General features: G+C 39.7%; 1 pseudogene across 1 annotated transcript in view; it reads right to left on the bottom strand.

Annotated features, from left to right (window-relative positions):
• Positions 1–20,982, bottom strand: part of LOC308041735 (neurobeachin-like protein 1) — a 347,706-nt pseudogene that overhangs the window by 298,306 nt on the left and 28,418 nt on the right. The window contains exons 26-48 of the transcript in view: positions 20,145–20,450; positions 19,891–20,040; positions 18,718–18,875; positions 18,008–18,132; positions 16,316–16,441; positions 15,622–15,770; positions 14,635–14,768; positions 13,737–13,838; positions 12,979–13,074; positions 12,753–12,877; positions 11,408–11,548; positions 11,181–11,311; positions 9,869–9,978; positions 9,178–9,295; positions 8,633–8,730; positions 8,180–8,296; positions 7,591–7,680; positions 6,406–6,515; positions 5,614–5,786; positions 5,074–5,168; positions 3,057–3,173; positions 1,413–1,574; positions 152–300 (exon numbers count right to left, since the gene is read on the bottom strand). The product of the transcript in view is annotated as a neurobeachin-like protein 1 (transcript). The remainder of the gene's footprint in view (positions 1–151; positions 301–1,412; positions 1,575–3,056; positions 3,174–5,073; positions 5,169–5,613; positions 5,787–6,405; positions 6,516–7,590; positions 7,681–8,179; positions 8,297–8,632; positions 8,731–9,177; positions 9,296–9,868; positions 9,979–11,180; positions 11,312–11,407; positions 11,549–12,752; positions 12,878–12,978; positions 13,075–13,736; positions 13,839–14,634; positions 14,769–15,621; positions 15,771–16,315; positions 16,442–18,007; positions 18,133–18,717; positions 18,876–19,890; positions 20,041–20,144; positions 20,451–20,982) is intronic.

A 20,982-nucleotide genomic window follows, 5' to 3' on the forward strand; every position in this document is an offset into this window, starting at 1 on the left:
TCGTTCCCCCATAGAAGAGTTCTTTCAGGAATACAGAAAAAAGCAATGGTTACCACCTACAGCACCAAGCAAAGCCCACGTTACATAGCCATTTCTCAATAAATCTTTATATTTGCATCTCGATAATAAACTGCTGATGGTGGTACACTACCTGTAGAGATCCCGTATGGAAAGAAATCCCTGTAAGCTGCCCATCACTATATACTCGCCAGTCACACACATATCTGACACTTCCTCCTTCAGAGTCTCAGAACCCAAATATTTTCCATTGACAGAATAGAGATGTAATGCATTCTTATCCTGAAAAGATCAAAAAGGATCCAGTCAGTTCTCTGTGACATTTAAGATTGTATTATTTGTGTCTTTAGCTCACTAACAGGAGCTAACTTGGGTAATAACCCACAGATACTACTGATGAAAACAGTTTCCTTGTCGAATGATACAGGACTACCGAGCCTATACGCAATGTGTATGTACACCAGGTTCTGTATGGAAATTTTTGAAGTTATTTCTCATCACCTGTTGATGTAACATGGTATCGTCTTACCTATCCATCTAATCAATTCCAAATTTTCTGAAAACATTCATGGATTTAATGGACATGTCCCTATTTTATAAGGGTTTTTATTAAGGAAGAAGAAAGGAAAAGAGCACTCTTATTGTCAGCCCCGCTGCCACTCTCCCTCCCCCAACCCAAACTGAAAAGCAGGAGGAAATAGGTATATTTCCCCAGAGCTAGATCTAGAAGTATTTTCTGGACAAGGCAATGAATTACTGATGGATTAAAGACATAGCTAACGTGACCACCTGAAGTTCTTTCAGCCTGACAATACCTTGGTCTCTTCTGTCCCCATCTTCCCATAGCAGCTAGCATGCCTACATCCAATAAACTTGTCTTCAAGAAATTTTCCATGTTCATAGAAATCCTAACACCTCTACCCTTATTAAAGCAACTATGCAGCTACTCAAAGGACAGAATAAGCTACACTGTGAACCTTAGAGCTCTCCCTTTAAAATTAAAAAACCTCAGTGTCGTCACTGGGCATCTTACACCCCGAACCTACTGCTCCCCTTGCAAACTTCAGTTTCTGTGCACAGTGGAACTTGTTTCCCCCAGTTTTCAACTTCAAAGCAGCTCTCCCACGAAGATTCATTGGGACATGCTTGGGCATCTTCCTTGCAGGTATTGGGAGATTTTAATGAAACTTACAGGTGCACAGTGTGTCTGTGACTTAAGCTTTAATCCAATTTCATTCACACAGACTAGCAAAATAAAAAAAAAATATATATATGGAAAAAGACACAGGATGCTCAAAAAGTCTTATTACTTTAGAAAAGAAGGATAAAGTTAACAACATTTATGACTAATGTCTTCAGAGAAAGAGAGAGAGGTATGCCATGAACCTAAGTACCTTAAGAGTAGTCTTTCCTTCTATGCTGGTGTGGACTACTATGTGGCCTTCCCAGGACACAGCCAGATTGGGAACAGTCAGCAGGAGAGAACTCTCACAAGGTGGTCGCAAAGTCCTCACGTACTGACCTTTCCGAATAGTGTGGACAATAACAGTTTCATCCTGCAGTCAAATTTAGGTAAGTTGTTACTCAGCAGGTAAGTTACCGCAACACACAGAAAGAATATTTAAATAGAGAGGGAATATTATGAAAGCACTTAAATCCTTAACTGGAGATCGAGATTCCTGAGCATTAGGAACACTACACAAAGAAACCTTCCCCTCAAGGCAACGTACTACAGGCACATGAAAAATAAATGCAAATAGGGCAATAGGGGAAGGACAGACAGCAAATCAGCCGTTTCACAGGTCACATATATGAGTAAGAATTAAGTGCAGGATAGAGTTCAGCAGCCTGCCAGAGTCATACAGTAAGGTAGAATCCCAGAATCACAGAATGTCAGGGATCAGAAGGGACCTCAAAAGATCATCTAGTTGAATCCCCCCGCCGGAGCAGGAACACTTACATGAGATTACACAGGAAGGTGTCCAGGCAGGTTGGAATGTCTGCAGAGAAGGAGACTCCACAACCCCCCTGGGCAGCCTGGGCCAGGCTCTGACACCCTCGCCAGGAACAAGTTTCTTCTCAAATTTAAGTGCAACCTCTTGTGTTCCAGTTTGTACCCATTAACCCTTGTCCTACCATTTGTTGTCACTGAGAAGAGCCTGGCTCCATCCTCCTGACACTCCCCCTTTCCATATTGATCCCCAGGAATGAGTCCCCCCTCAGTGTCCTCTTGTCCAGCTCCAGAGCCCCAGCTCCCTCAGCCTTTCCTCACACGGGAGATGCTCCACTCCCTTCAGCATCTTGGTGGCTGCGCTGGACTCTCTCCAGCAGTTCCCTGTCCTGCTGGAACTGAGGGGCCACAACTGGACACAAGATTCCAGGTGTGGTCTCCCCAGGGCAGAGCAGAGGGGCAGGAGAACCTCTCTGACCTACTGACCACCCCCTTCTAACCCACCCCAGGTCCCATTGGCTTCCTGGCCACAAGGGCCCAGTGCTGGCTCATGGTCACCCTGCTGTCCACAGGACCCCCAGGTCCCTTTCCCCTACACTGCTCTCCAACAGGTCATTCCCCAACTTATACTGGAACCTGGGGTTGTTCCTGCCCAGATTCAAGACTCTACACTTGCCCTTGTTATATTTCATTAAATTTTTCCCTGCCCAACTCTCCAGCCTGTCCAGGTCTTGCTGGAACACAAATAAGCTGCACAGAACCTTCAAGGTTAAGGAAGCAGGCATGAAACTATCACAGAATTGTTCCTATGAGAAGCTTAAGATCTCCAAATAAGTCCACACTCATTAAAGCTCATCTGTGCAGAATAACACAACATGGTATCTGAGGCCCATGCTGTGCAGAGCAGTTTGAGACAGCCCAGTTTAAGCAGGCAGCAAGGGAGAGGATGCATAGCATCTTGATGTGCAAGGCTGAAGAAAACATCATGAAACAGTCACATTTTTATATTATTCTTCATCAACTTCAAACATGCTGTATGGTTTGAGTAAAGAAAAGGCAAAGAAAGGAAAAGTATGACAATGCTTACCCTGGATCCTGACACTGCCATATCCAGCTCAGTGCTGATGCCAACACTCGAAACTTCATCAGTATGCCCGTAAAGGATCTGTAACGGCCTAGGTGCTAGACCTACAGGCACTCCTCCCTGAGAGTAACAAAAAGTGCAATGACACATTCTCTTGCAGCTGAAGGACAAACAAAAAATAAATTTCTGGTATCTTCACTATCAGTTGTGGGAGATGTATATTTGACATAGACCAAAAGCGAAGGCATAACTCATCTGTTCCAATGCCAATTTTTTACCTTTTATGTCAGCAGTGCTATTTACTGACATCACAAGAATGAACGAAGGACATGTGAAAGACAGAGCTTTTTAGCTGCCTTGTTTATATCCCTTCAGATGTCCAGGTTACACCACAGTTAGCAATCCTAATAGGAGTTAGGATCCACTCATCTACCCACTTTTTCTTATTTGTGTATCTGGGCTTGTTCAGTTCTTACAGTTTACATTGCACTTAAGCACTATGTTCACAGCCATGCTTAAAGAAGTTGAAAGTTATTTTCCTTAAAATTACAGCAACTCTGTTTGATCTTCTAAGGAAGAGCAAATATTCTTTCTCAGTGACTACCAGTAGTACAATATACAAAGGAAATACTGTAATAATGTTCATTGAAAACAGTAATTTTCCCACATGACTGCAGGGTGTAAAAAAATCATTTAGTACTTTTGTTCCAGCATATACAGACATCCTCAGACCAGTCCTACGGCAAGACCTGTGCTTAGTGAGAGGGTATTAGTAAATAGTTCCAAGGAGACTCTTCATTGTCACTTCTGTGATAGATATTTGGCAGTCAACCAAGGCCAGGGAGCCTGAAGAATGCAGGAATGCAGAACAAGTGTCAAAATACAGAGATGGGAAAAAATGCAGAGCAGACAAGTAGAATGGACGTGACAGCATGCAGTCATTGCTGCCACTTTGTAAAGACCAAGGGAAAATTCTCACAAGAAGAATTTACAATACATACAAGATATTTAGATATCCATTAAAGAATAATAAAAAAAATACATGAGAAGTCTTAAGAAAAAGCAACTCTAACCAAATATCATCTCCAAAGGATGACTTACTTAACTCACACCAAGATAAACTAAAAAATGCTCAACATTTATCCTCACTTGAGACAAAAAAAATACTGTTGTGAGCACTAAGGTCTCATCTTTTTGACCAAATACTATTAGTACAAAGTACTTCTTGAAAGAATTCTAAATGTTCCCACCAAAAAGACGGCTTCCACAAAAAGACATGCAGTTACACGCCACTGTACAGGTTTAATGTGCTGACTTTAGTTCAATTATAACAAGGTGATGTGACAAAATGTGCTGTCCATAATATGACAGCTCCCCCTGCAGTTAATCCTACTCATGTTACCTGTAATGCAGCAATCAGAAATGAGGATTTAAATGCTTAACAATGGAAACGGCCTCACGTTTCGTGTGTGAGTACACACATGCATCACACAAACACTTTCATTGTGTGAAAGCACAAGACCAATATTAAAGAATTCTGAAATGCCAGCATAAATCCAGTTCACAGACTAGTGTTGGCTTTGCTAACTCCTAGTGTACTCGTTCAACAGTGGAAACAATACACTAAAATGCAAGTAGTACACTGAACAGCAGCCTGGAAATGTAAAAATCCCCAACTATAAACACTGTTCTAACAAATTTAGGAAGTCTCAAGCACTGTCTCTTTTTTGTTCTTCTATCTGTACAACGGGGAACAATATTTGCCTATCCTGAAAATAATCTATGACATCTTTAAGAGTGCCTCTGAAATACTGTACTTCAGCTGTAAAGTAACTAATGCGTATAGTGAATATTTCAAATACAGAAGACAATGGAAGTAGTAAAATTAGTAAGCTAATCAATTTTAGTGGCCTGTCTTCCCTGCCAACCTGAAAGGAAATCAATAAACCATCACAGCAAGACAGAGGAGCACAAAAAAGCATTCAGAAACTGCTTCTCAGAGTATGCCTAAATAACCTACCTGCTGAACTATTTGCCATATCATGCAGGTAGTGTCTCTGGAGCCTGAAATTAAATGAATTCCACAGTAGTCTATTGCCAAGCAGGTCACAATATCTAGATAAAGGAAAGAAAACACAAGGTTATCATCACAGAAATATTTAAAACTAACTTCCCACAGAGTGACAATGTGCATGTAACAGACCAACAACGTATCCTGATTTGCAGTCAGTTCACTGTGATAAGGGCTGATGAGACTATATTAAACAACAAAGTCTTGTACAGGTGTACCAACCTGATTTAACCACCTTTGCTACCTAAAACCAGCAGTCAAGCCTTCTTTTGAAACGACATTAAACCATCACTCCAATGACTAAAAAGTCATGCTGAAGTATTTATGTATAATCGTGGTTCAAATATTCTTCTGTTCCTACGCTTCCATTCCTTTATAACAGCTGGGCTTGTCCGTTCGAGTGCATTGGCTACAATTATTTCCAAGAAGACCAAACATCAAGACACAATAAGCAAAACCTTTCATTTCACGATATAAACAATTACTAACCCATGTGCCTGAGGTGCTGTCCAACCAGCTTGCCTTTCGTAAGAGATGTCACTCTGATGCTGTTGTCCCAGTGTCCTCCACTAAAGAGCAGCTTTGCATCATGGGACACTGCAAACAACTTGGAGGTGATCTCCAGCCCCGGTGCAAAGGGACCACTCACATTGCGCTGGGTTCTGCAGGCAAATGATGAGCAGTTAAGGGCAGCTTTAGTTCAGACCAATGTATTTTGCACTTCCTATATCCTTAAAAATAAATAAGAAATTCCATCTGTAGAGGAGGCTATATCTAAAAAAATAATTGGGGGAATTCTGGCACCCTGATATCCAGGGCAATACTCTCACTACCAGCAGCAAGTGGAAGCAAGATTTCACCTTAGATCTTTTCCGTCTTTCATGCAATTTGATCCTGTATGAATAACTCATGTCCCTACTAAGTATTGTTACAATAAAGAAAAAAAAGAATATTCTAAAAAGCGAAGAAGCAAACCCACCACATATACCTGCACTATAGTGTAAGGAAGTATGAAGACTGACCATCTCAGATTCAAAGATGAGTATTTATTTTTAAAAGTTAGAAGTACATCTAAGAATGGAGAACCTTGAAGTACTACTTAAATAACTCTTTACTAGAACAGTATTACAGATTAGAGGTAATATTCTTGAACATCAGAAGATGCATTCTTATGTGAAAACTCAGCCAATGAAAACAGTATAACCCACTGACTGTTGAATAATTACTGTGTTTTATTAGTGTAGATGCATTCATCCGCACCTCGCCTCATCACATGCTTACTTGGGATTTGTCACTGTGGTATCTCTGATGAATGTAAAATAGTTGGAGATATTTTTATCATAAGGCAGCCAACCATGAGTTCCAATAACACAGTTCAGACTTGCTGTTACCTAAAAAAGTTTGAAAGGAAAATCTGTGAAACCCACAGGTATATTTTCTGCTTGCCTTTGATGGCAATGGAGCTTGCTTAAAATCCAGCATGGCCTTCTACACTTCCATCTACAAATCAAAAAAAACGTCCAGCTGAGGTGAGTTAATGCACATGTGGTGCATATTACCAAATTAGAATAATGTGTGTTCTAGATACACCAGAGAAGTTGAAAGCAGGGAGAAGGAACATGTAGCAAGGAGTAAAATACAAAACACCAAGTCATGTGCTGCTTCTCTTATTTGAAATAGCAGTCATTAAACGTTAACATATTACCACAGGAAGATGATTTTTTAAAAAAATTGTACTACAGTTCTATTTCTGAGAAATAAGAAGGGAATGTAAATAGTCGGGGATATTTTCATTAGATATTTAGAAAAAATAAAATGAGAATTGTAGACGTGTCCAAATTCTAAATTATATATGCACATACCACACTAAGCCAGGACAGTACATTTGACCTACAAAGTAGGAATATTGGAAAATAATATTCTTTCCTGCAAAACCAAGGTATTATTGCACAGGGCCTGTAAGCAGACCATACATACAGATGTAAATACAAAACCACACTCCTCTTTCCATCATTTGGCCATCTGCCATAGTGTAAGCACAAAAGTTAATTTCAGCAACAGTGCCAGCCTTTGAAGTAAGTATATGTGGCATACAGTATAGTTTAATATATGGGTCGGAAAGTAATGATAAACATAATGGTGCCATGAAAAACTGCCCTTTTCAAGCTGGGCTGCACTGTATTAGGAAGTTGATTGCTATTATGGAAGTGGATTGAGTGGGCAACTTACACCACACCTCACGACAACTGACACTCATGTCTCATCAGTTCTTAAATGCCATTCAACAAATCAACCTGGTTTCTCTACAGAAGAAAAATGTTTAACTTATAGCTGACATTCACTATGGGTTAAAGGAACACATTTGAACAGGAACAGTTAAGAAGTGTTTCTCTACAAGTTGTATGAAACATACACACCTATTTGACTGTCTGCAGTCTAAGAATAGTATTAACACATGCAACTCACCAAGATCTCTGGGCTTCCCTGAGAAATAAAGGAACGTGCCTGATTCCTGGGGACAACAGCTTTGATGATGGGCACACCATCACTGATTCCCTAAGAGAAAGGACACAGTTTCGGTTTGATTATATGTAAGAGCTAAAGGACAAATCTGGTATCTGTGGAGAGTAAAACCCAAAGGCTCTGGAGTAACGTCAGCCATGTAGAGTCCTCTAAGGCACTGGAACACACATATCCAGTTCATGCAGGGATGCTTTGTTGCAGACACCAGAAATGAAACCCTGGCTCTGTCCTAAATCAGGGAGTTTAGCTCCCAAGTTCAGGGAGCCCTCAGGTGCCGCCAGTGATGTTCTTGGTTTTCTTAGCATCTTAAGACTCAAAAAACACCCACACAAGCAGCCAGAAGATACAAATTTAGGGGATTCAACCTCGATGAAACTAATTAAGAAGACAGAGCTCATTTTAGACACATTTGCATTTTAAAAACGTTTTCTTAAATAGGAAGCATGTTTATTTTCATCTAGGTTGTGACCTTTTGTTTCAAGCACGTCAGAAATTTCAGATCAGATTTTACAAAATTTCAGGTAACATCTACCTCGATGAAGAATGACTTCAGTTCAGTGAGGTGCTGAAAGAGATTCAGGGTGGAGGTGTCACTTTTAGTCAGTCTTTGCACTACCTCTTCTGCTGACAGCCTCTGTGGATGGGGCTCCTAGGAGACAATATTTGAAGGATTAGCAGGTTGCACAAATTTATTCATTTGTTCAAGTCACATGATACTCAGAAACTTCTTGATAATCAATGGGAAAATAGACTCTTGAGCACCTAATTTCCCTTGGTAACGTATATTATTTTTTTTCGAAAACGGTATGTTAAATTTCCATCAGTGTGACCTTTAGCAGTGGTAATGTAGCAAAGACTTAAAATTCCTAAAATTACAAACTATGCTCTTAGAAACCATCATCTTTTCATTCTTTTTCCAAAGTCCTTTGTTACTCAGTTGGATTTAACCACAAAGGTCTCACTGAGAGGGAACAAAGAGCATTACCTTTAACAGCTGACATGGAGTTTGCCCAAAATTGTTTATCATCCCTTCTAAAGCTTTCCTTTCTTTCTCATCTGTTAAAGCATCCAAATCCACAGCCCCTAGATCACAACCAGAATGATGAAGGGTAGAAAAATGGAAAAAGAACATGATCCAGACAACTTATTGAGAACTGATAATGGTCAACAAATGTTGTGAAGCTTAATTTAATTGCAGTGTTATCACATTTTACTCCTGAAAAGCCTTCAAACAATGCCTTCATGTTAAAGATAATCTGAAAACTCCACTCAGTAAGTGGAATTCTAAGTGTATCTGTAAAAGTGCAAGAATTGAAGGCTTTTTTCTTATCAAATAAATTTAATATACATCATGCATGCAGCACATTGCGTATAAAAGCCACTCAAAATTCTGCAAGTTATGCTTCATCTATAATTCTGTTGCCTTACCATAGGCTACTCTATGGCATGCTCACAAATCAAGTGGTTTTTGTCTAAGACTGAAAATCCCCAAGTCTGACAACAATGACAAGAGAGCATACTGCTTTGTACCTTCATAAGTACAATAATAGAACACATTGAGTGCCTCCACTGCAGCTGGTCCCCTCTGCTTGTAGCCAAAAATCAGATCTATCCATTCATGAAGATGAGCGGAAACATACTCAGATTCCTAGAAAAGAAAAATACTCTTGTAAGAATAAGAACTGCTGCTTTCTTGAAATATTTACTATTTTCTGTGAAAGAGATTTAATTCCAAAAGATATTTAATTCCAAAACTAGGTATACACCAATGTATAGGGCAGAAGTATAAGAATATCCATGTGCATTAAGGGTAGTAACCGCCAGTAAGAGGGAAAATTAATCCAGCACAGCAGCACATCTAGACTATCGAAATGCAACTATGCAATGGAAGGTAAGCTGCTAGCTCTTGAGAACCATAAAGCATACTCTTTAAAAAGCAAGGGAAGCCTTATCACCTAAACCCACCTAAGTCTGCATTCTATGTCTTAGGGCAGCAAACTCCCACATGATTCCTATCTTCAAGCTCTTCCCTTCTTTTTTTTTGAGCATATTATGGACATACACAGCGCTTTTAACTGAAAGTTCTAACGGTACTTGTAATGTCAAACGCAACCACCACTCTAGTTCAAATGTAGCCTCAGTAGTTCACACTTAAGCCACAGTGACGATGTGTAGGTGTACCTGCTTTATCATTATTTCACACATATAAACCCCATCTTACCAGAGCCTTCCTGTGTTTATAAATGAAGTCTTCTGGGGAGTGAGCCCATTTGGGGAGAACAACATCATTTACCACCTCTTTGGATATTTGAAGCTGACCTAAGTTAAAACCTAGGGAAGAATTTGGAGAATTTTAAGAGTTACTACAAAATATTTCAAGTATCTTGATACCTCAATAAAGATTGAAAAGCATTACTATCTCAATACAAGGGAAGGATATTGAAAAATTCTTAATGTATATTTCCAGCAACGCTACCACCAAGGGCAAGTTCTGCCTGAATGTTTAAAAAGTTAAATAATATAGGATAACAATTGTCCGAAGTACCTAAATTATTCCAAAGCTGAAGTCTCAACCTTCAAAGTAGCACTAATCATTTACACAGCTACCAGTAAACAGATTTGCATTTGCTTTCTTTTAGCAGGACTAAGAGTCCAAAGCATTTCAAGGAGGTTATTCATAAGACTGAAGTTACTTTCAGGTTTCAATGGTTGTAGTATCAAGGCTTCAAGAAGTCTTAAATCCCACCAGGTTTCACTAGAACGACTCTAAATGCTTAAATCACTTTTGAAAGTATGACCTGGATGTTTCCAATTTTTATAACTTAGAACTCTTGTAGACTGTAGCTAGCAGAATAAATTAGCAGCAACACACATACAAATCCATTTTTAAATTGTGTAATAGGTAGAAAACCCGTTCGCTATGCAATAAATGTGAATTAAAAACTGGCTAGGAGTCTCACATCAGAATGCAGGATGCTGTCTTTGCAATCAGCATTATCAGTCATTTTTTTTTCCTTGTGGGCACTGAAACCTTACAAGGCTGTAAAATCAGGTGATTTAACAGTACATTGGAAGGTAACTGTAGCAAGCAGAAAATATGTTGGTTGCCTAGAGCAAATAAAAGATCTCACATGTTTGAAGATGTCCAAACTCTATCATCCAATGAACCCAGTACAAAGAATACTAATTAGCCTATATTAACTTTTGCTAATTATTTAATCAGCATTAACTTCTGTAATTTTTTTCTTTTTCAAACATCCAAATGATCATCTCTGGTATTTTACATTAGGTAAACAACACTATTTTTAGCCATCCTTAAGTCCCTAGTCTGAATTTATCAGCAACATTGAGGCTGTTGCTTAACAAAACAACAAACAATCTGAAGCCAGCATGATGATTAAAGTAATTTCTACAAGCACAATATAAAGTTTACATAGGAAGTGTTCCACAGCATTCACAAATGGTTGTAACAATTCTTCTCTGAAGAACACTAGAACAGCTTTCTATGAGAATATTTGGCGTAGTCAGTTTACCATTTTGATTCTCCAGGAATTCTGGAAAGTAGAAGAACTCTGGGATAAGTTCCTTGACATCATTGGGGTTGTCCATGAGCGCCTGCCATGTAGCAGGAATAGAGTGGAACTGCCTGTCAGCACAGTCAAACCTGCAGATCAGAAATCCCAGGTTAGACTTGGTTCATTCCCTCAGTAAACTGGTAATGAAGCAAAATGAGGGTGCTGCTCATTTGCTCACAGTATACCTGCCACTTTGAAGCTGGATATGAAGTGTTGTGAAAGATTCTACTCGAATGAGGTAATGCATGACACCAGCAGCATTTGAGTAGTGTGTCCCATAGTGAAATTTGTCAATCATCCCCAGGGGATCCTCGAAATTCTCATATCTAAAACACAATAAAGATTTATAAACACAACTGAGCACTACAGTTGATTGACATGTGGATCACAGCATTCTATAAGAGAAGAATATATTGTGTTTTGTTAAACATGAGGACTTCAATTCTGACTTCAAAAGTCCCTAAGAAAAAGACTTCTGAAAGACAGAAATGTACACCAGATGAAGCCTTTGCATACTTGTTCTTATACTCTTCCCTAGGCAGTTGCTATCAGCTGTCAGAAACTGCATGAAGGGCAAGACAGGACTGATTTAGTATGACTTAATGCAACAGACAACCCCCCCTACATCACTAAGCTGTACGGATATTATTGAAGGGACTTGTCACAGTTTCTTGCAAGATTTAAGAAAAAAAAAAAAAAAAGATAAAAAGATTGTGTGTGTGACTGTGTCGAGATGCAGAAAAGAGATTTAATTGACACTTTTCTACAGGCAACCTCACTGTACAGTGCCCCGCCACCATCTGGCTGATATATTGCTCAGTGGCACAAGGCTGGTAAGAGAAATTGGTTCTCCAGCAGTACGACTAACTACAATTTCAATACAGTCAAGGGCAGAGCCTAATCATTCAAAGAAAATTCTCCATGTTCCAAGTTTTCTGAAGAAAGCTGGTTTTGGAAGCTGTCTGACTGGTGCAATGTGGTATGACGGACGGCACACTCACTCCCCACACTAGCAAAAAAAGAAGGATTGCTACACAGATGTGCGGGTGTAAGTAAGTACTTGTCATTCCTACCTACAGAGGAGTTGCTGTAAGTCACTGAGTTATATTTTATTTCAAAGATAATAATCTATGCTTGAAAAAAAAGAGCAGGAAGCACAGACTGGTTCAATGTTACCTCTCAGCACAGGCAGCTCAACTCACAGTATGATTTTGCATTCCTTATCTTGAAGCAGACATGGGACATAGTATTCTCTCTGCAAGCTGCTGGGTCTTTAAGTGTTTCTCCAGCCTTTCAGTGTTTTTATCTCCACATCTCAGAAACAATTGAAAATTTGTCCTTTCAGTGCCATCTAAGCTAACTCATCTGAATACAGTAGGAACAACAAATCGTAACCTTTGCAAATGCACCTGTGATGTTATAAAACTAGTTTTTAAAACTTTCACTGTCACAACTTTATTTTTGAAATGTGTTATTAGCCTGAAGGCTCAGAAAAGATAGAGAAATAGAACGGAGTGTTCTGGTACATACTTCTCTTTCACAGCCTTGGCATTCTTTTCATTTACCACCCCTATGGGTTTGGACAGATCTCTAAAGACTGCAGGATTGTTCAGGTCCAGTTCTTCTGAAGTATAATCTCGTAAAATCCAAGGGAACTATAAAAGAGTCAAAGATAAAACTGAGATTAAATATCCATCTTTCAAAACAGAAAAAATACAACTGGCAAAAACCAAAAAAAATATTCTTTTTTAATTACCACAGGATATTGAGCAAGGTCATTGTAAGTTCATCCTGCCATTGTGTTCAGCTGAATAAGGTAGTCAAAGTTGGATATTTCTCTATTCACCCATTTCTGAAAAACAGAAAAAGATACAATGGAAGTCACTACATGAAAGATACCACTATTGCAAATTACATGTTGTGGCAGTGTTTATCTGCCAGAGGACAGCACTGGCAAGTGAAAGACACACAACTGCAAGAATGGTATGAAGAGATGGAAATTAAGAACACATCTACTACATTTAAAAATGTATCCATATTTAGGGTAATACAGACACTTTGACATTTTCCTTTTATACCAATGTCACTAATTCCCTTAAGATCATATTTCCTGCTTAATCTTCATGAGTTTCATTGAAAGTCCCATCATGAAAAGGTAGCAGGGAACATTATCCATGCATGTAGTGAAAAATGTTCCAAAATGGGCACTCAGTATCATGGACTGAAAATAGAAGCAGGTCTGCTACATGTTTTCTACTCTTGTTGGAACCCTTGCCACAATCTCATCAACACAAGAGGCTGCTCCATCCGTTTACCTCACTGACTGTACACGACAGAACACAGTGGTTCTAAGAATATGCATGTGAAAGTTCAGGGGCGAGACCGAAGGTACAGAAATTGGCAGTCGCCATCTAAACACTGGGGGAAAAAAGCCAAATCAGTAGTCCAGGATGTTCCAGGACTCCTTCAGGAAGCAGAGGAATGCTTTAGACTGTTTGTGCTGAAGTCTCATACCTGCATCAGACCTGAAGCTTTAAAAAGTTCCTGCGGAGATCTTGTCCCAGAAATATTTGGAGAACGCAGTGACAATATTCGACTATATACTTTGTTGCGTACCTGTTAGAAAGCAGCATGAATAAAACAATTATTCTAGAGACTGAAGCTGACAAGTAAACAGCTTCTCTGCTACTTAAAATGTGAAATAAATGGAATACAATTATGCTTTAAACACTTCTATCTCTTGCTGCATAAACATTTGGACATGGATGGACATGACATCCTTCAATTACAGGATACAAAGGCAACAAATAACATGAAGCAGATTTTTTCACTTTTGTGTAGATGCTACACAGTAAAAAATCACTGTTGCCACAGAAGTCTTCTAGGAAATACTGCTGCTCTTCAAATAAAATTATACCTATGTTTTTCCTACAAAATTATTGCAAAGGTTTATTTGCTAAAAACGAACAAACAAAACCCACAAACCCAAGTCTCCACAACATTTTATAGGAGCTATTCATAGACTGACTGTGGCAGAATGCAAGCCCCCCTCTCCCCGCCTCCCTCCTTTGATATGGAAGGAGTAGACACATCTCCCTCTCTCTGCTGCTTGAGGCCAACAGCTGCTTTTGTTTGGCCCCAGAGCCCCCGGCCAGGGTCATTAAGAGAAGGGAGTGCCAAGGCACCAGGGAGCCGCTGGGCACCTGCGGCCAGTGTGGGGGATGTTTGGAGGCTTCAGGGGCACCCACAGCCAGGGTGGGGGTGCAGAGAAGCTCCTGGAATGCCCACAGTCAGATCTGATCAGGCTGTAAAAAACGGGATTCTCGTCGAGGCTCCGCCCCTTGCGCGCGACCTCTTGGAGTTACGAGCTGAGCCGCTGCCGCCAGGAACCACTGCCAATGCCACTGCCTACCTCCTTATTGAAGTTGAGGAAATAGTTGGTTTGGTCGGTCAGGAAGATCTCCAAAGCTGACCTCCTCAGGTTGTACCGACGCAAATGGATCTCTCGAATTTGAGAAAGGTGCCATTTGAAATCAAAACCTACTCCTAGAAAGACAATTTTGATAGTTGACTGGGCTTATATCAAAAACTTTTCATTTAGACATAACGCAGGATCATTTCCAATCACACCAGAGTTATCCCTAGAAAAGCTCAATTTTATGTGCGGCTTGATTAACCATCTTACTAGGAAAATGTAACTTCAGCTATTGTTCTACTGAAAGAAAGAGGCACAGCAGGGAATATCTGATGGAGTGTATAATTGTTTTTGCTTTCTGATCAAGGTCACTTCATAAATGTATTCTGTTGATAAAAAATATGAACCAACCCCCTTCAGTCTCTTAAACAGGCTTGAATAGAGGCTTTTATGTTTAGAATTCTCAAAAGGTCAACTACTTGATACACTGGTTTTGAAAATTTTACCAGTATTTGTCAAACATTTCAGGTCACTGTTTTCATACTCAGCTATGTATATTCTATTAAAGTTCACTGAAATAGTATACATGATTGATGTTCACATACCTTTTAATCATCACTTACTACAACTTTTTGATCAATGTAAAAGTGAAACGTTTGTCAGGGAGAACATGGAGGTGCCAAAAATTTAGAGGTATTGACATTTTGTAGTCAAACTTAATTTTTTTTAATAGGTTAATTTTTTAAAGAAATACTCAGAATGGTGAATCCATTTAGCAGCTCAGCAAGTACAATTCCAGATTCTTGATTCTGAAGGGATCAGCCAGCTACTGATCACCAAGTACAATATTAATTTCAAGTACCAATGCACAACTTGTCTCTTCACAATTAGTTTGACACTCAGTCTCAAAAAAAATCCAGCTCAGCCTACTGAAAACAGAATGCTGAACTGCACTGAACAGAAGGAGACACTGATCACACTCACCTTCCTCTTTTTCAATGCTGCTGTCAAAGAAATAGATGTGCTGGGTAGTGATCTCCAGCCTGCCAGGTATCACATCAATTACTGTAATGAGTTCACAGTCTTCAGACAATATCAGCTTTTCTTTCTGACTTTGCTCATCCTTCTCATCCCTATAAAAATACCACTAAGTGTTAGGAAGATTACACAGTTGCTTGGGTACTTGGTAAGAGTACAGTTCAGAAAATAATTACATTTGAATGGCATTAAAAGTACAACATAAAAGACTATACGAAGGTACTTCCATCAGCAGTCTTGCATGTTCCAGACTAGACTACAAAACACCATTTCATAGCAGCACTCTTCAGGCTTGATATTTCAGTCTCGGGCACAATGGATTTGACCTCCCCTGAAGTACAAAAACATGAGACTGCATTTCCCTTATTTAATTGCTGGGTGCTTAAATTATCCGGCCCAGAGCAGAGCTAAGTCCTGGTTCATGTGACTAAAGTTACCTTCACAAGTATTTGAAGAAATGGCTACCCAGAAGTCTGCAGGCGTGACACACCACAAACAAGCGTTTAATTACCTTTATGGTACAAGAAAATACATGAGTATCACTCAGAGAAGCACCACTTCTCTGCTGCACTTCAAGAGCACAGACACACATAGATGTACGCACAACATCACATGCCCAGTTCTATTCTGCTGTACTTACAAATTGGAACTGGCTGCAGTGTCTTCTTCTGGTAGTTCAAGAACATCATCTTCCAAGTCACTCACTTTCACCTGCTTCACCACCTCCAGCAGCAGAGAGTCACTAGAAGGCTGTGTCTGTGCACACCTGTCAGAAACAGATATTGCAGCTCACAAAATGTTTGCTACAACTCTTTGGGAAAGCTGAACTCCTGAGTGTATCTTCTGCTGTCAAAACACAGAATCACAGAATGTCAGGGATCAGAAGGGACCTCGAAAGCTCATCCAGTGCAATCCCCCCATGGAGCAGGAACACCCAGATGAGGTTACACAGGAAGGTGTCCAGGCAGGCTTGAATGTTTCCAGAGTAGGAGACTCCACAGCCTCCCTGGGCAGCCTGTTTCAGGCTCTGTCACCATCACTGAGAAGAAGTTTCTTCTCAAATTCAAGTGGAACCTCTTGTGTTCCAGTTTGCACCCATTGCCCCTTGTCCTGTCACTGGTTGTCACCAGAAGAGCCTGGCTCCATCCTCCTGACACTCACCCTTTCCATATTGATCCCCAGGAATGAGTCCCCCCTCAGTGTCCTCTTGTCCAGCTCCAGAGCCCCAGCTCCCTCAGCCTCTCCTCACATGGGAGATGCTCCACTCCCTTCAGCATCTTGGTGGCTGCGCTGGACTCTCTCCAGCAGTTCCCTGTCCTGCTGGAACTGAGGGGCCACAACTGGACACAAGATTCCAGGCGTGGTCTCCCCAGGGCAGAGCAGAGGGGCAGGAGAACCTCTCTGACCTACTGACCACCCCCTTCTAACCTACCCCAGGTACAATTGGCTTCCTGGCCACAAGGGCCCAGTGCTGGCTCATGGTCACCCTGTTGTCCCCAGGACCGCCAGGTCCCTTGCCCCTACGCTGCTCTCTAATAGGTCATTCCCCAACTTACTCTGGAACCTGGGGTTGTTCCTGCCCAGATGTTGGTTTTAACTGAGTAAAAAATAACGAGACTTCTTAGATACTTTTGGGAGAAACAGAACACTAAAGATACTCCCTGAACTACATGATATACATGTCAAATCGTAACAGTACAACAGGAAGACACAAACACATTAGAAAACTGAATTTTGATGTGGACATTTCCAACAAAATATTTTGCAGTGTTCTGTCAAACATGGTTAAAGTGTGTAGATTTCATGGAAATACACTGCATTTATTTTTTGCTTACTTGGGTTTAAAAGAGTTATTTTTTTTTGTCTCAAGTCTTGACATCCAACACACCTAACTTAAATAACAGTTTGCACCCCTAACTCTGCTGTTTGGCATATTTCTGAAACAAAGTGCTTCATATCTACACATTTTAATTATAAGCTCTAAAAGGTTGTAAAGAAATAGTGCCTGCATACTCTGATCTCATTGTGTCCTTTTCTTGAAACAATCTTATGCAAGAAAGCTGTGTGACTGTTTATTTTAAACCAAAGGATTTCTTTAACTTTTTGGCACAAAAACTCACATTTGAATAAACAAGGGGGAATTAATTCTGCTCAGTAGAAAGATGGTGTTTCAGGTGAAAGTACCACTCTTACGTCACATATTTTACTATAGAGGAAACAAATACAAAGAGTATTTAAATACAATTCTTAAATACAAAGAGTAAAGTGTGTATCTTTCTTCAGTAAAGACTGAAGAATCCCAAGTGAAATAGCAAATACAATCCAACTTTACCTAAATTATCTCTCAGGTCACTAGCATCCTGATGAGAGTTGAAGTTGTAATTCTGCACCAGTTTTAGTTTCATACGTGAAAAATTTTCCACATTTGAAAGTTTCCAGTGAATAGGACGCTGTTCCCTTGGAATACAAGAATATCCATAAAAACAGTTAAAAGAAGGTAAAGACCTATGTGAATTTGTTACGAAACAGCACATATTTAGAAAAATACTGGTCATCCACTTGTACACTGTAAAACAGAAAAGCAATAAACTGCGTTTTAATTTCATATTTAATCTTGCAGTTCTGATGAACCTAAAGTACTTTGCAAACAGTATTTATTTTCTATTATTATTATTTTAAACTGAAACCAACTTAACGCATAATATCTCAAAGTCTTTCTTAACAAGTCTGTTATCTCTTTTCCAACAGAGCCACCTATCTGTAGGATGTCTCAAAAAGTTTTTGCAATCACTTCACTGATAACTAATTTTTTTGGTCACTTGGCAAGAGTACCCAGAAAACTACCTCGGCACTATGCTTGAAACTTTGCATTTTGGTAACTAAATGCAGGACACGTTATAAAAGATGCACTGAATGTTAACTTTACGTCTCAAGAATTGTTATCGGAGTCAATCGGCCACAGTTCACATGAAACAGTTAAGTTAGTCATGTGAGCAAACTCCTTTTAAGTATCATATACAGTTTGATTTAAAAACTTCTTACATCTCAGCCCAAGGGCCACGTTCAGAGAGGAGGTAGAGCTGGGCTGCTCTCCACTGTCTCAGAGTAGCTGTGTGTTGACCGTGAAGTTGCTTTAACATACTGTTGTAGCGCAGATTTTCCTGTCGAGCTTTTCTGCCGAACGGTTCCACAAAATGCTCCTGAAAGACCATTAAAAACAGATCTAGCACTGAAATAACTCTGACCTTTGAAAACACAGTTTTGTGGCTTGCAAGAATTCTCACCAATTAAGAAGGAACAACAAAGCCTAAGCGGTAAAAATTTCTGAAAATTTAAGGTAATGCTTACAAGGAAAATTTTAAGAAGCTTAATGCTGGAAGAAATGGCACCAAACTTTGACTTTAAGATGTGAAGAAAGTATTATCCATTCTGAATCCAGATGAAAAGAATTCTTCGTCATCAGAAAAGTGGTCAGTATGGTAATCCTATTGTAACAGGTAGGATTTTTCTGTAAACTCCTGTTCTAGAATGTGACTCTCATTCTATCCTTCCTTTAGCTACTTGAATAAAAGAGGATTTACTATAAGGATCCTTATTAAGTAGACAAAGAGAACACAAGAGAAATGTAACTTAGCTATATTTGCTGTAATTACTGCTTAATTCTACTGCCTAAACTGAGTCAGTTGAGAAATAGTTTTTCCAAAAGTTTAATGTTAAATAGGAGCTGTTAAGTATTTTAAACACTTTCATTGTATTGAAATAGGGTAAACAACAACCACCACCAAAAACAACAAAAAAACCCAAACAAAAATGAAACAAAACGAAACCAAACCAAACACAAAACCCACACAAAACAGAACATACACACACTACACACGCTGACTCATCTCATAATGGATAAGATATTTTAATAATTCAAAGCAAAGTAAAAGAACATGCAGCTTATATCTGAGCATAATTCCAGGTTGCTGCACTATGAGAAAGGCCTCATGTTCTTAAATAATTCTGCTTACAGATAGGACTCTTAAATAGAAAGAACATAATTAAAAGAAAATCCTACAAGTGCATCAAGTCACATTGCCCATAACATCTTAAACTAATCAACCTGCCTGCAATCACTTGAATTGGAGCATCCTGGAATTCAGTTTCTCCATCTTTTAGAAGGCAACTCCCAAGACAGTTCTAAGAGAAACTTGCACTCACTCAAAACCTTACCTGAAATTTAAGCTTACTTTCTCCTCTCTCCCGGTCTCGCTTGTGCATGTTCACCATAAATGCTTCAGAACAATCCCTCCAATAAAGTGTCATCTGCTCGTGATCATGTCTGAATGAATTCTCTTCATACTGCTTCATATTTGGAATAATCTGGTTCCAGCAAAACAAAAAGCACAATGTGATTTCTGAATGAGTTTCTCTGCTTTCACGGCTAAAAAGAGAGGGAAAATGATGGAAAATAATCTACTACTTACATATTTGCCAATATACACTTGCCACTCAGCAGAGCTGCAGTATTCTTGAAAATCCTCAAAGAAAGATGGGCTGCCATTGGTAGGAGGCAATGAAGGGAGATGCAGGTTCATGAAAAGAAGTTCATAAATCTTGGATACCAATGTCCGAACAAGGGGAATCAAAAATGAGTAAGTTTCTGTCTTCTTTTCAATTGATCTACTCAAGATGCCTTCCAGCTTCCCCAGGATGCAGCACGCTTCGGGCTGGCTCTCAACTACTTTGGTCTGAAGAAGTGTGTTTAGTTTGGCTGCTGCCATAGCACAGACCTACACAGAAAAACAACAAAAAATGAATGCAATACTCAAAATAGTGATTTCCAGCACAGGAATATGGACATATTCTGGCTGCATCCTGGGAAGCCTAAGACACACATCCATCAAAGATGGACACTGACCACTCATCCATCCTGTAATAGACCGAACCTGAGTCCACTGCAACCACAAACAGCTGCATTAAGACAATCCCAAACATAAACTAACAGGCCTGGCTTTTCTGCAGGGCTCATTCCAGGCACCGCCCTGCTAACTTTGCTCCAAATGTTGATTTGGCAGAACAGTCCAGGTTCACGTGCACTTAAAATACATAAACCCCAAACTACAAATAGATGTATTTTATGGTAGAAACAAAAAGTCACAATCAGAATCACTATCTTACTGCCACTAGTAGTGCCTACATAGTCCCAGCAGCTTGGCCTCTACCTCGTTCTCATGCTCGGAAGGTGCACATTGGCAAGACTGCGGGGTAAATTTGCAAATGGTAAGAATTAAGGCAAACATCTTCCCTGCACAAGGAGGAAGG

The sequence above is a fragment of the Nesoenas mayeri genome (assembly GCF_963082525.1).
Source record: "Nesoenas mayeri genome assembly, chromosome: 6".
Taxonomy (NCBI): domain Eukaryota; kingdom Metazoa; phylum Chordata; class Aves; order Columbiformes; family Columbidae; genus Nesoenas; species Nesoenas mayeri.